Genomic DNA, 13,648 nt, shown 5'->3' on the forward strand with positions numbered 1-13,648 from the left:
CAATAATACATACAGTGATAGACAGACAGGCCAGAGCAGTGAATTAACACACACCAACCGAAGGCAGGATTGATTTTTCAGTAGCATCAACCATTAGTGATAAATTCTTCAATCGTACTCACTTTCTAAGTGACAATGTACTGGACGTACAAAAAGGGTGGGATAAGCTCGATAAAGAAAACATTACAGAATATACGGAAGAGCCAAATAGCTTATTTGTAACAAATGGTAACGAAGATAAAGAAAGCGCTTATATTTAGGACAGTAATGGGAATCTGAAGGCTAAAAGAAAGTAGATTCAGCATTGAAAAATTTAGGAGGAGGTGCAGATAGTAAATGAGGGATGTAGCAAGTTTAGGAATCTATGAGCTGTGCTACCTGTCAAAAAAGTAGAAGCAGATGACGATATTTATAGCAATGATGCCAAAGAACGCTGTTGCTCGAAGGTGAAAATGTAAATACAAGTTTAACTAATGTGCAGTAAGGAAAAATAAGTTCTCAAATGCTTTGACTTAAAATTGGTGGACAGGGTAGAAAAGACAGCAGAAAATGTGAATATTGATAAGCCTGTGAATCTGAGTGTAAATGTAACTGCAACTGAGAGTGACCGTTTAGCTAGGGGAAGATTAAGAAAGATTACCTTCATGAATTTCATGAGACCTCCGTGCGAAGCGTAGTAACCTACTCGGTTCTAGAGTTAAATATTTCGGGCATAATTGTGCACTACCTTATTGACACTGACAGTGAAGCAAGTGCTCTTTTCCATTGTCGTCGTTAGGATGTGGTCATCATACTGCTCTTAAGAAAACTCTAGACACGGAAGAATATGAACACATTTACGGCATTGTTCAGTAGTGGTGCAGTTGGCAGAGGATGGTTGTATCAGCATAACATTTCAGCCCATCATAAATCACCTTCATGAGACAATGTCTGTGGTCGACAGCAATTCCCCAAATGGACGGACTGCCCACAGTACTGATGTAACCCTAATGCAGCTGCTTTGGGATGACTTAGGAAGTTGAGTTTGCTCTAGCACCCGGTCTCTGACGCCACAAAGTTATGTTGGTTTGGCTTTGAGAGAGACTGGGCTACCAGTGACGAGTTCGTATCTGTCAACAAAGTGAAGGTGAAATGTCAGATAATGGATGTCTGGGTACTTTTGAACGCATTCGGACAGTGTATGTACATTATATTTGTCCAACAGTGGTTTATTGCTCTTCCTACTGTTTTACATCTGTAAGAAACTTAATAAAAGCCTACCATCAATATTTCAGCTCTCATGCTATGAGTGAATAGCGCACTGACCAATTCCGTTACTGTTTACAAACATCACACTACCAGTTTACAAGCACGGATTTGCCTCGGGGGACATCAGTTGTGCCACTATTAAGGCGCAGGTGCAACTTTTATCCAATCTACAATTTCAATGGTGTATTTAATCCAAGAATATTGTAATTAATCGGCAATTCCGTTATGAGGACATAGATGTGTGCATTGTTGCTCAAGAGTGCAAATCTGTGTTTTCTTTCGTTATTTCTCCAGACGTAAGCCGCTAAATTAGTTTGAAGCTCCCTCCAATATTCCATCAGTTCACCTTATTATTTCTTCCTTCTGCAGCTCTTCCGTTCCATGACTTTATGTAACTGTTCTCAATTTCGTTCCTGTACTTTTATATGTCTTCGTTTCTCGTTTATTTATGCCATTTTCTTCTTGATCTCCATGAACTTTAATTGGTCACTTTGGTCTGCCTTATAATGTTCAGAATGTCGTATAGCTTTTATTTTCACTGTGTCTGGATTCACTTTTTGCATGTGCGACTAGAACATTCACAAACTCACCTTTATGTTTTTATACATGTTTCTAATACGTAATCCTATATACAGGTTATGATTTTCCAATTCCTGTCTATTCTTGTCACTCGTTTGATGTGTCACTGATATAAAATTACCGGAAAAGAACAGAAAAATGCATATTAAAGGACAATTTCCTATTAAATGGTGGCCATGGTCGGTTGGTTGGGTGGTTAATTAGGGGGAGGGGACCAAACAGCGAGGTGGTCCTGTCGGATTAGGGAATGATGGGGAACGAAGTCGGCCGTGCTCTTTCAAAGGAATCATCCGGGAATCTTCCTGAAGCGATTTAGAGAAATCGCGGAAAACCTAAATTAGGATGGCCGGACGAGGACTTGAACCGTCATCGTCCCGTGTCCTAACCACTGCTTGGTGCAATGGCCATGGTGGATATGGCACGTGAAACAACAACTCTTTCTGTAGCCTACTCAGTTTTGTGGACTTGAGACAAACTGATCAGCAATAGCTTCTTCCTCTTTCCTACACTGAGGATATGTCTAAACCTGTATTTAGACAGGCAATATATTATGCTAATGTGTGGTCGCAATAGTGTTGGCGTCAACGCCGTTGCCACGTGACTGCACTACACGACAATACTGCGGAATGTCGAGACAGTATTGTTGATGGGTCTTGCTGTTGCGTGTATTTGCCGACGAACTACTGAGATGTTGATGTTGTAGACCATACAGTGTGGAGAACGTATTGTAGGGCAGTATTTATCTCCGCTGTTCGGTGTAAATCAGCGACGGCCAAGAATTCTGCACGAGTCTGCTCGTGCACACATGTGGATAGCTGCAGCCCCGCCTACCAACCAATGATTTCTGAGAGGGAGAAGCGAAAAGAGGAGAAAAGAGGGTCAAACTGTAACGCTCCGCCTGGTAATGTAGTCTAGCATGGAACTTAGATGGCTTGCATGTAGCTTGATTTGTCACCAGCGCAAACCGCAACCAGAACCGCTCACTAGTATTTAATTAATGGCTGAGTACCCGGCCTCTGTTAGTCTGTCTTCTCCTTCTCCCTTTGTTTGTCGCGTTCCTCACCTGTCCATCTCCTCCTCCCCTTCTCTCTGTATTGTTGCTCCTACCCCCTCTATATCCATCTGCTCATCCTCCTACCTGATACCTCCTCTTACTCCATCTCCTCAGTTCCTCTAAACCAATCTCCTCCTCCATCTCTATCTATCCATCACCCTTCCCTCCCCCGCCCCCCCCCCTCTCTCTCTCTCTCTCTCTCTGTTTATCCCGTCCTTCACCCATCTCTCCTTTTCTCTGCCTATTACATCTTTCTACTCCTCTCTCTGCCCACTTTCTCATTCCACTGTCGGTGTTCAAATTCTACATCTCATCTCCTCCTCTTCACCTTCTCCCTCCGATTACCACCCCAGCTGCAGCCCAGAACATTTCTTTCCAGATAGTAAGTTAAATGTCTAAAGAGTTTGGTTGAAATCTATGGAGGGGTGTGTGAGGAACATTTTACCCGCACCTTTGCCAGAGTAAGTACGTGTCACATGTATTTCCGATACATTTAACACATTTACACGTATTTGTACACATATTTCATCTGAATCTGCAGCGAATTTCGCGCTGCAGTTCTGTTTTCACGCACCTCAATTTTTACGACAACCTATATCCTGACAAATGTTTCGAGCAATGATATAATTCTGCAGGTACATTCAGTGATATATTTCTATACTGTCTGCGAAATGTATTGCGAAGTGATTTAGTAGTAAAGAAGTAATGAATTTAAACGTCATACACAGATGCGGCAGTTTATCACCAATCTCAGCATTTGTGATGTATATGCCGAACTATGCCTCGTACAATGATATAATTTTGCAGCTACAGTCAATGGTAGATGTGAATATTGTCAGCAAAATGTTTCACAAACACAGTTAATAGCAAAGCAGTAATTAGTTAAAACACCATGCTCGAAGCGGTAGTTTTACTGCATGAGTAGCGGAAATGTTCTAAGTGCGGATCGTTTTTCCTCTCATCATTTTGTGTTATTAATCAGCTACAAAAATTTCGTAAAGGTTTGAAGCTATAGTTTAGGTTTGTTGCAAGTCACTAAGTGTTCTCATTCTCCAATACCGTCTCAATAAAATCCGGGCGTTCAAGGGTCGTGGGCTACAGTTGTCTTTCACCGCCATCCCCACCTCTGCCTTGCTGACTGGTTCTTATCCCCCCACACCCCCCTCGATCCTCGATTTTTCCAAACTGTAAGTGATGTGTGTACCAAATGTGGTTAAAATCGGTCCTGTGGTTTAGGATATTTTTTACGGGCTCACATCTCTGGTTCTATTGGTCGTAGAGATATTGGGTCATGTATTTTATGAATCCGTTGCCATAGTGAACATTTTTATACCTATCGGAAGAACGGGCGTACTGTAGCTATCCTGCAGTAAAGGTACCAAAATTAAACACTACACACTTCCTCCAACACAGGCCAATTGAGCAAATCAGTTGATTCCTTTGAATTAAGTGTTGTCTACGGTGTTTAGGTGGCTTGTAAAAGTAACATTTGTTCTGAGATAACTCAGAAGAGCTATTATTATGGGTACGAAAAGGACCAATTACGAGTATCGTCGAAATTATTATCGTGTTTTCTTAAGATTATTTTCTCGGGGAGCTTCGAAACATTTTTCGATACCGTTGTCTGTTACCGATACGCAGGGTTTCAGAGTTAAATTGCTTAAGCATAAAACCGCAAAAACGAGGTTTAAACCTCTTTTAACCTGGGACCATAATCATGTAGACAACTAAACACAGCAAATGGCTCAAATTTTAACTGTATATTCTTTACACATTAAGGTATGAATGCTGCTTTCCCGTTTTCCAAAACCTGTATCAAGACACACTCAAGAAACCATAATGTTCGGGTATGAAATGTACCCATTATGGGGATGGTCCCTTCTATAGTATCTGTTCAGGCAATTAATGGAAATTTTACGATATGCTCGTAAGATGATGTTCTCAGGGAACTCTGAAACTCTTTTCGATATCAATATCCATTCCCGAGACCAAAAGTTTCGAAATTAGCGTACGTAAAACACGCGCTTGATACCCCCTATAACACGTAAATCTAGTCCTAACTGATTTAGTGAACATATCGCAAGGACTTTTAGGTTACCAAACTATGCTTCAGTTAGTATTTTTTCATCAATAAAACATTATGACGCGTTGTCTCTGTATAATAGACACTTCACGCACATAATAATATTCACAATTGCAGTGGAATGACCAAAATAGGCTAAAAAAAAGGTCGTGTATTGCCCAGAAGGAAAGATCGGAAAAGTATTCCTGTTGGAGCACAAAACAGGTGAAAATGTTCCTTTTCAAAAGACTAACAGGAAAATGGAGAACCAGCTGCCTCATTCCACCACCTTCCTCACCAAAAATTTTGGCATACTAACATATTTGCGGGTGAAAGAGAGTAGCTGAGAGGCGGTGATAGTATGGGAGAGAAGAGACAGTGCTAGTGGGAGACAAAGAGGCAAGAGACAGTGATGGTGGGAGATGAAGGTAATAGCAGTTGGAAGGAACAACGAAAGGAGACAGTGTATGTGCGAGAGGAACAGTGGCCGTGGGAGAAACTGTAAATCAATGGGAGAAAACGGGGACAGTGGGGAAGAGACACCTGCAGACAGTGGCAGTAGGGTGGGTGGGGGGGGGGGGGGAGATGCTGAGGACGAAGGCTTAACAAAAAGAGAGACTGGGTGAAAGGATCTGCAGTGATTTGAGTAAAGAGAGGTGAATATGTCCGCATGCCATAATTTTTCGTGAAGAACGGGGGTTGCGGATTGAGACAACAGGTTCCCCAATTTGTGGTCAGAGTCTTTTAAGGAAGTAAATGAATCATTCTCTGAAGTAAATAAATCATTCTCTGTGCTGCGACAGCAGCATTTTGCCGCTGGTTTTTTACAATGTGTATGTATTTATGGCGCGTTAAAAACACGATAAAAATTTATATCTGGTGCAAACTTTCAGTAAACAGACAATATCAGGAAATTTATATTTTCGTCTCTCACAAGATCGAAAAAAGCCTTTCGCTCATATGTATTGTTCGAGACAACAGATCGCGTTTAAGCTTCAGTATGGAGACGCCGAAAACAACTTAGACCTTCTTGACGTTTTTAACGTTGTCTTTTCAGCGGGAATTACATTGCAGATAGATCAGCTACATTTGTACATGCACAGGAGCACTCTCAATAGACACAGCAAACGGTGTAGAAAACAATTAACGAAGCTGTAAGATTGAAAGAGTTCTCTAAACGTTTATAAAACTACTGTAATTATTTCAACGGCACAGATAATTATTCAAAATAAGCGTTTTCTTCAACTCCAGTGCACTTAGGAAAGTGGACAGTATTCTTTATCAGAAGTTGCCGCTTCCATAATGCGATTTCCTTTTTAAATTCACCGTTATGGAATCAGAGGTAAGTTGTCACTCACCTTGCAATATTTAGTGAGGGTAGTGTTCAGTAAAGTCCACTGGACATTCGTGGTCTGCAACCCATTCCAGAAGTTCCACCTTTCGTTCCTGCTTTCCTCCCTAATTCAAAACTTCAGCAATAGAATATGTTAATTTGAAAAATCCTTCCGGGCATGCCGCTTGACTTAACCAACATACTTCGCAACAATGTGTAACGTCCCCTTACTCTTCATTGAAATCCATCAAAACCTGTTGCCAAATGATGATGTGTGTGGCCTTTGAACTCTTTGTACCACTAATTTTATCACGTGGTCCATACTCGCAATCTGAGCACAGAGTTCTCCTGATGTACAAAACAGTGAGTCCCATACAAACCGTTTGTTGATCATTGCAATTATTTTCTCTTACGTTGTCAACTAAATTTTTAATTTCTTTCTGCGTGCTGTTATTATGCCGCTCCATATCAAATAAAATTGGGTTCGCTTTGAGAATTGTCATCCTTCTCTTGCGTGATACCCATTAATTTTTAGCGGTTCTAGGCGCGCAGTCCGGAACCGCGCGACTGCTACGGTCGCAGGTTCTAATCCTGCCTCGGGCATGGATGTGTGTGAAGTCCTTAGGTTATTTAGGTTTAAGTAGTTCTAAGTTCTAGGGGACTGATGACCACAGCTGTTAAGTCCCATAGTGCTCAGAGCCATTTGAACCATTAATTTTTCAACGGTTGTAACGATGGATCGCTAGGTTGCCTAAAAATACCAACTGTCTTCTTACTATTGCAGTCTTTGTATACATTGCTTCTGACGTCCCATAACTCTGGTCATGCGTGTAACGAATTAATAAAATACACACTTCTGTTACAGTAACGGTAACTACAATAACATATTAACATAAAGATAAGATTTTAATTGTAAACTTCCGGAATCAGTGTCTTGAGTCACTAACCAAAACGTTGCGAAGTCTTATTACCAAGAAGCATAGCAATGAGAAATAAAGCAACAAATTGTAGGGGCACGTCAAACTTCTGTATGAATCATCTGCAGCTACAATTGAAGTTTCGTTGTAACTGGAATATTCGTATTGGTCTCAGTTTATCTGGCAAATTGTTTTCAAATGAACATTGTAAATCCTCTTTAACTGTTTTTCAAATGGTATGTACCCAGTTAAAGTTTCGGAAGCAGCGCACTCATTTAAGGACGAACGCATCAACGAAGAACAGTTTTCCTTTTTAGTGGCAACTTTTATTCTTGTGAGATGCAAATGCAGGAGAGCGGTATTCACACGACCACGCTTTCGTCCATTTCGTAGCCGAAGTGTGACCCACGTGGACACTTCTGGCTAAAAAATGTGCTGTCGGCCATCAGACGTCGGCAATGTTACCAAACATGTGGCTGCAATTGTTGTTGCTGGCAGTGTTACAGGGCTACATTACGGAAAATATGCAATTTTTAACGCCCTCTTTGATAAAAGAGGTGTGGAACGTTTCTTCAGATAAACTGCTTTGCTGGCACCATAATCCAGAACCCATTCCTACCTCTCTCCCCTCCCCCTATCCTCCCCCCCCCCCCTCCTTCGGGTGTAGTCCATTAACTGAACTTCCTCGTTTCCTGACGCATCCATTGCTATCAATAATGGAAATCAGCACCGAATTTAGATAGGGGCAGACAGGTGCATCTCGCCTGGGACGTTTTTCGAAGAGTTCCCCTTCACGACTCTCGCCCCTATCCCACAGAATCCCCCTCCACACTGCCACACAACGCCTTTTACTCCAAGCTGATAAAAAGAATCGGGCTGTTTCGCACCGGATACACCGCTGAGTGCTTGGAGAGAGAACAGAGTATCAGTTCAGGCAGTGGTGTACGCTGTAAGAATCAGTATCAGACGACTGCAGGAAAACACGCTCAGTGAACGTATTGACTCAGAATTCATTTGACCTATGCTTAGGCGTTGTGGTTCATCCAGTGTGCAATCAGTTCTATGGAACGAACGTTTCACAAGAAAGTAGAAAAATTGTCGGAGTTATGAATACAGGTGAGGCGAAACAAGCGCTATGTCATTGTAAGAGATACGGGGACGAGAATGTGTACTGGGCTTACCCCAGTTCTCTACTAACAGCGCCTGTGCTTAACGTATAAGGTATTGCACCATCATGTAAGACTGAAATTAAAAATTAAAATAACTCTTCCAAACTTCATCAGACCGTGTCAATAATGTAAAGTCACAGAATGATCAAATGGATAAATAAGCTACAAATTGTTCAGAAATGCAAGTGTATGTGACAAAAGTTACAAGTTTCAACTTGATCAGTGAAATATTTTGGCGCTAATTATTATATTCAGAGAGATGATAATTCGTATGTAGCCTCAGATTGACATGAAAGCATTAATTACGTGATGCCAATAACCTACCTCTAATAGTATTCAAGTTATATACTAAAAACTAATTTTGGAATGGAAGCGTCCTTATTCGTGATAGATTAAATATCATTTGTTATTGTAAGAGAAACTTCCGGTTATAGCGTTCGATTACATTCATGCAATAATACAGCTGTACCAATTTTCAAGACTACATTGTAAATAACAATGATTACGTGCAATCGTAAAGAGGCAGTTCAGAGGTAACGTTCTACTGTCGATTCCATTCTAAAATGTCTAGCCGGCAGCGTTCAAGTGTAGTAGACTTCAAACTTTTTAGTAACTGATGCGCACTTAGGCGATATATATATATATATATATATATATATATATATATATATTCTATATTCTATATATATATTCTATATATTATATATTCTGTCTATATTCTATATATATTTCTATATATGAAAAAATTTAAGACGATTGTAAATTGTTAAACGATACAGCTATTAATTAATACGTGTTCGAGAATGGGTCCATTTCGATATTACTACCTGTGCCTAGGAGGGTTGGTAGCAGCTGTGTCCAGTTATAAATGCGACCAGAGAGGCAGTGTGAAGACCCTCCATCCGCGCCCGTAATGTTGATGAAACTTCGTGGTGAGTGGCGAGTTATTTTCCACTTCTAAGACGAGCGATTAACTTTTGGTGATCAGAAGTTAGGGTGATAGTCCATTTTACGTACAACTTCTCATAGAGGTCGCCTCTGAACTGTTAATAGCGCTATTCCCGATAGAATACTAAGACTTGTATTTTGTGCGTGCGAACTTTTACTGACCATATCAAGCAATTAAAACTCAAAACTTTTATTTATAATCACAGTTCTTCGTGCCGCTGAGTCAATAGTAAGTAGGCACATTTTCTATCAGTGTGTACAAAGAGTGATGTGGACTTGTAGGCTAGAAATTATGGTCAGTAAGACCTGCGTAGCTTTCTGGCTGACCTCAAAAATAGTTTCCAGGCTCTTGTAAACGGTAAAGAAACACTTGTCTAAAGCACACATAGGATGTTTAACGGTCTTTTGATAACGACGTAACCAAAGCAACGACAATTCAGATAATTTACCCGCCACTCCACACAGACTTTCTTGGCGAGCCTCATTGAGGAACTCTTTTCCAGTTATCACGTGAGTTCGGGGTTCGTGCTGTCGCAACGTTTCGACGAATTTCCTACTTATGTTCTTCAGGCGAAGTGCCGAGTCCATCCTTTTTGCTCATTTATTGCCCCTGCAAAAGATACTTGTGAAGCAGACGAGTCTGCTCAACAAACTGACTTCGTTACAGTCATGACAAGGTAAGGAGATGAAGCGCTGTTACTCACACCCCATCAACGTGACTAACAAAAAGCTCCAGTTCGGCCACAGCGCTGGAACTTATCCGTATCACTGGGCTACAACTGCATAAAACTGTACAGACTCTGCTGACTTACCACCTGCACCTTGCATTCTGTCTCTACTCATCGGTTATCCAGGGCATCAAACCAACACTTCGTCTGGTGATAACGAGTACGAATGTGTTCGAACGTTAGGGCAAGACGATGTCACGACACTATTTAAGTCGTGATTGGGAGAGGTACTTGAACCTTGAACTCCACAACCAAGCATTTCCCTCTTTTTTTTTTTTGGTCATCAGTCTTTTCACTTGTTTGATGCGACCCGCCACGAATTCCTCTCCTGTGCTAATCTCTTCATCTCGGAATAGCACTTGCAACCTACGTCTTCAGTTATTTGCTGAATGTATTCCAATCTCTGTCTTCCTCTACAGTTTTTGCCCTCTCCAGCTCCCTCTAGTACCACGGAAGTCATTATCTCATGTCTTAAAAGATCTCCTATCATCCTGTCCCATTTCCTTTTCAGTGTTTCCCACACATTCCTTTCCTCTCCGACATTGCGCAGAATCCCCTCATTCCTTATTTTATCAGTTCATATAATTTTCAACTTTCGTCTGTAGCATCACATCTCAAATGCTTCGATTCTCTTCTGTTCCGGTTTCCCACAGTCCATGTTTCTCTACAATGCTGCATTCCAGTCGTACATTCTCAGATATTCCTTCCTCAAATTAAGGCCGACATTTGATATTAGTAGGCTTCTCTTGTTCAGGAATCCCATATTGCCATTGCTAGTCTGCTTTTGATCTCCACTTCGCTCCGTCTGTCATTGATTATTTTACTGCCTAGTAGCAGAATTACTTAACTTCAACTACTTCGTGAACATCAGTCCTGATGTTAAGTTTCTCGCTGTTATTATTTCTACTACTTCTCAATCCATAGTCCGTAGTCATTAGACTGTTCATTCCAATCAGCGAATCATGTAATTCTTCTTCACTTTCACTCAGGATATCAATGTCATCTGCGAATCGATTCATTGATATTCTTTCATCTTGAATTTCAATTCCACTTCTGTAACTTTCTTTTATTTCCGCCATTGCTTCCTCGATATAGAGTTGGAACAATAGGGGCGAAAACTACATCCTTCTGTTACACGCTTTTTAAAATGAGCACTTCGTTCATTTTCATCCACTGTTATTATTCCCTCTGGGTTGTTGTACATATTGGATGCGCCCCGTCTCTCCCTACAACTTACCCCTTCTTTGCTTAGAATTTCGAACACCTTGCACCATTTTACACTGTCGAACGGTTTTTCCAGGTCGACAAATGCTATGAACGTGTCTTGATTTTACTTTAGTCTTGCTTCTATTATTAACCGCAACGTCAGAATTGCCTCTCTAACGCATTTACCGTTCTTAAAGCCAAACTGATCGTCATACAGCACATCCTCAATTTTCTTTTCCATTCTTCTGTATATTACTCTTGTAAGCAACTTGAATGCATGAGCTGTTAAGCTGATTGTGCGGTAATTCTCTCACATCTCAGCTCTTGCCGCCTTCGGAATTGTGTGGATGATGCTTTTCCGAAAGTCAAATGCTATGTCTCGAGAATACTAAATGCTACACACAAACGTGAATAGTCGTTATGTTGCCACACCCCATAATGATTTTACAAATTCTGATACACTGTTATCCACACCTTCTGCCTTATTTGATCTTACGTATTCCAAAGCTCTTTTAATTTCTAATTACTGACTACCTATCTCTTCTAAATTGACTCCTGTTTCTTCCCCTGTCACATCAGACAAGTCTTACCCCTCGTAGAGGCTTTCAATATATTCCTTCCAACTATCCGGTCTCTCCTTTGTATTTACCAGTGGAATTGCCGTTGCACTCTTAATGTTATCATCCTTGGTTTTAATGTCACCGAAGGTTGTTTTGACTTTCCTGTATGCTGAGTCTGTCCTTCCGACAGTCATTCCTTTTTCAATGTCTTCACATTTTTCCTGCAGCCACTTCGTCCTAGCTTCTCTGCACTTCCAGTTATTTCATTCCTCAGTGACTTGTATTACTCTATTCTTGAGTTTCCCGGAACATTTTTGTACTTCCTCCTTTCATCGATCAATTGAAGTATTTCTTCTATACTCATGGTTTCTTCGCAATTACCTTTTTTGTACCTATGTTTTCCTTCCCAGCTTCTGTGATGGCCCTGTTTAGAAATGTAGATTCCTCTTCAACTGTACTGCCTACTGAGCTATTCCCTATTACTGTATGTATAGCCTTAGAGAACTTCAAGCGTATATCGTCATTCCTTAGTACTTCTGTGTGCCTCATCTTTGCGTATTGATTCTACCTGACTAATGTCTTGAACTTCAGCCTACTCTTCATCACTACTATATTGTGATCTGAGTCTATGTCTGCTTCTGGATACGCCTTAAAATCCAGTATCTGATTTCGGAATCTCTGTCTGACCATGATGTAACCTAACAGAAATCTTCCCGTATCACCCGGTCTTTTCCAAGTATTCCTCTTCCTCTTGTGATTTTTGAAAAGGGTATTCGCTATTACCAGCTTAAACTTGTTACAGAACTCAATTAGTCTTCCTCCTCTTCCATTCCTTGTCGCAAGCCCATATTCTCCGGTAACCTTTTCTTCTACTCCTTCCCCTACAACTGCATTGTAGTCTTCCATGACAGTTAAATTTTCATCTGCCATTATGTATTGTATTACCCTTTAAACATACTCATACACTTTCTCTACCTCTTCGTATTCAGCTTGCGACTTCGGTATATATACCTGAACCATCGTTGTCGGTGCTGGTTTGCTGCCGAGTCTGATAAGAACAACGTTATCACTGGATTGTTTACAATAACACATTCTCTGTCCTACCTTCCTATTCATAATGAATCCTACTCCCCTTATACTATTTTCTGCTGAAGTTGATATTACCATACATTCATATGAATAGAAATCCTTGAATTCTTTCCACTTCACTTCACTGACCCGTACTATATCTAGCCTGAGCCTTTGCATTTCCCTTTGCGGTTTCTAGTTTCCCTATCACATTCAAACTTGTGACATTCCACGCCCCGACTCGTAGAACGTTATCCTTTCGTTGATTATCCAATTTTTTTCTCATGTTAAGCTCCTCCTTGGCAGTCCCCTCCTGGAGGTCCGAATGGCGGACTATTCCGAAATCTTTTGCCAATGGAGAGATCATCGTGACTCTTCTTCGATTACAGGCAACATGTTTTGTGGATGCACGTTACGTGTCTTTAGGGAAGCGTGACTGCTACGGTCGCAGGTTCGAATCCTGCCTCGGACATGGATGTGTGTGATGTCTTTAGGTTAGTTAGGTTTAAGTAGTTCTAAGTTCTAGGGGACTGATGACCATCGATGTTAAGTCCCATAGTGCTCAGAGCCAGTTGAACCATTTTTTTCTTTAGGGAAGTGGTTTCCGTCGCGTTCTGCATCCTGATGCCGTTGATAATTACTGGTTATTTCGCCTTTAGGCGGCAGTTTCTCACGCCAGTTTGTCACCCCGAGGACAAGAGTGTGCCCTTAAAGTCTGTCCGCTCCTCCACCCTCATTGACAAGACCATTGGCAGAGTGAGGGTGACTTCTTATGC

Source organism: Schistocerca serialis, chromosome 10, assembly GCF_023864345.2.
Source record: "Schistocerca serialis cubense isolate TAMUIC-IGC-003099 chromosome 10, iqSchSeri2.2, whole genome shotgun sequence".
In the NCBI taxonomy this organism is placed as follows: Eukaryota; Metazoa; Arthropoda; class Insecta; order Orthoptera; family Acrididae; genus Schistocerca; species Schistocerca serialis.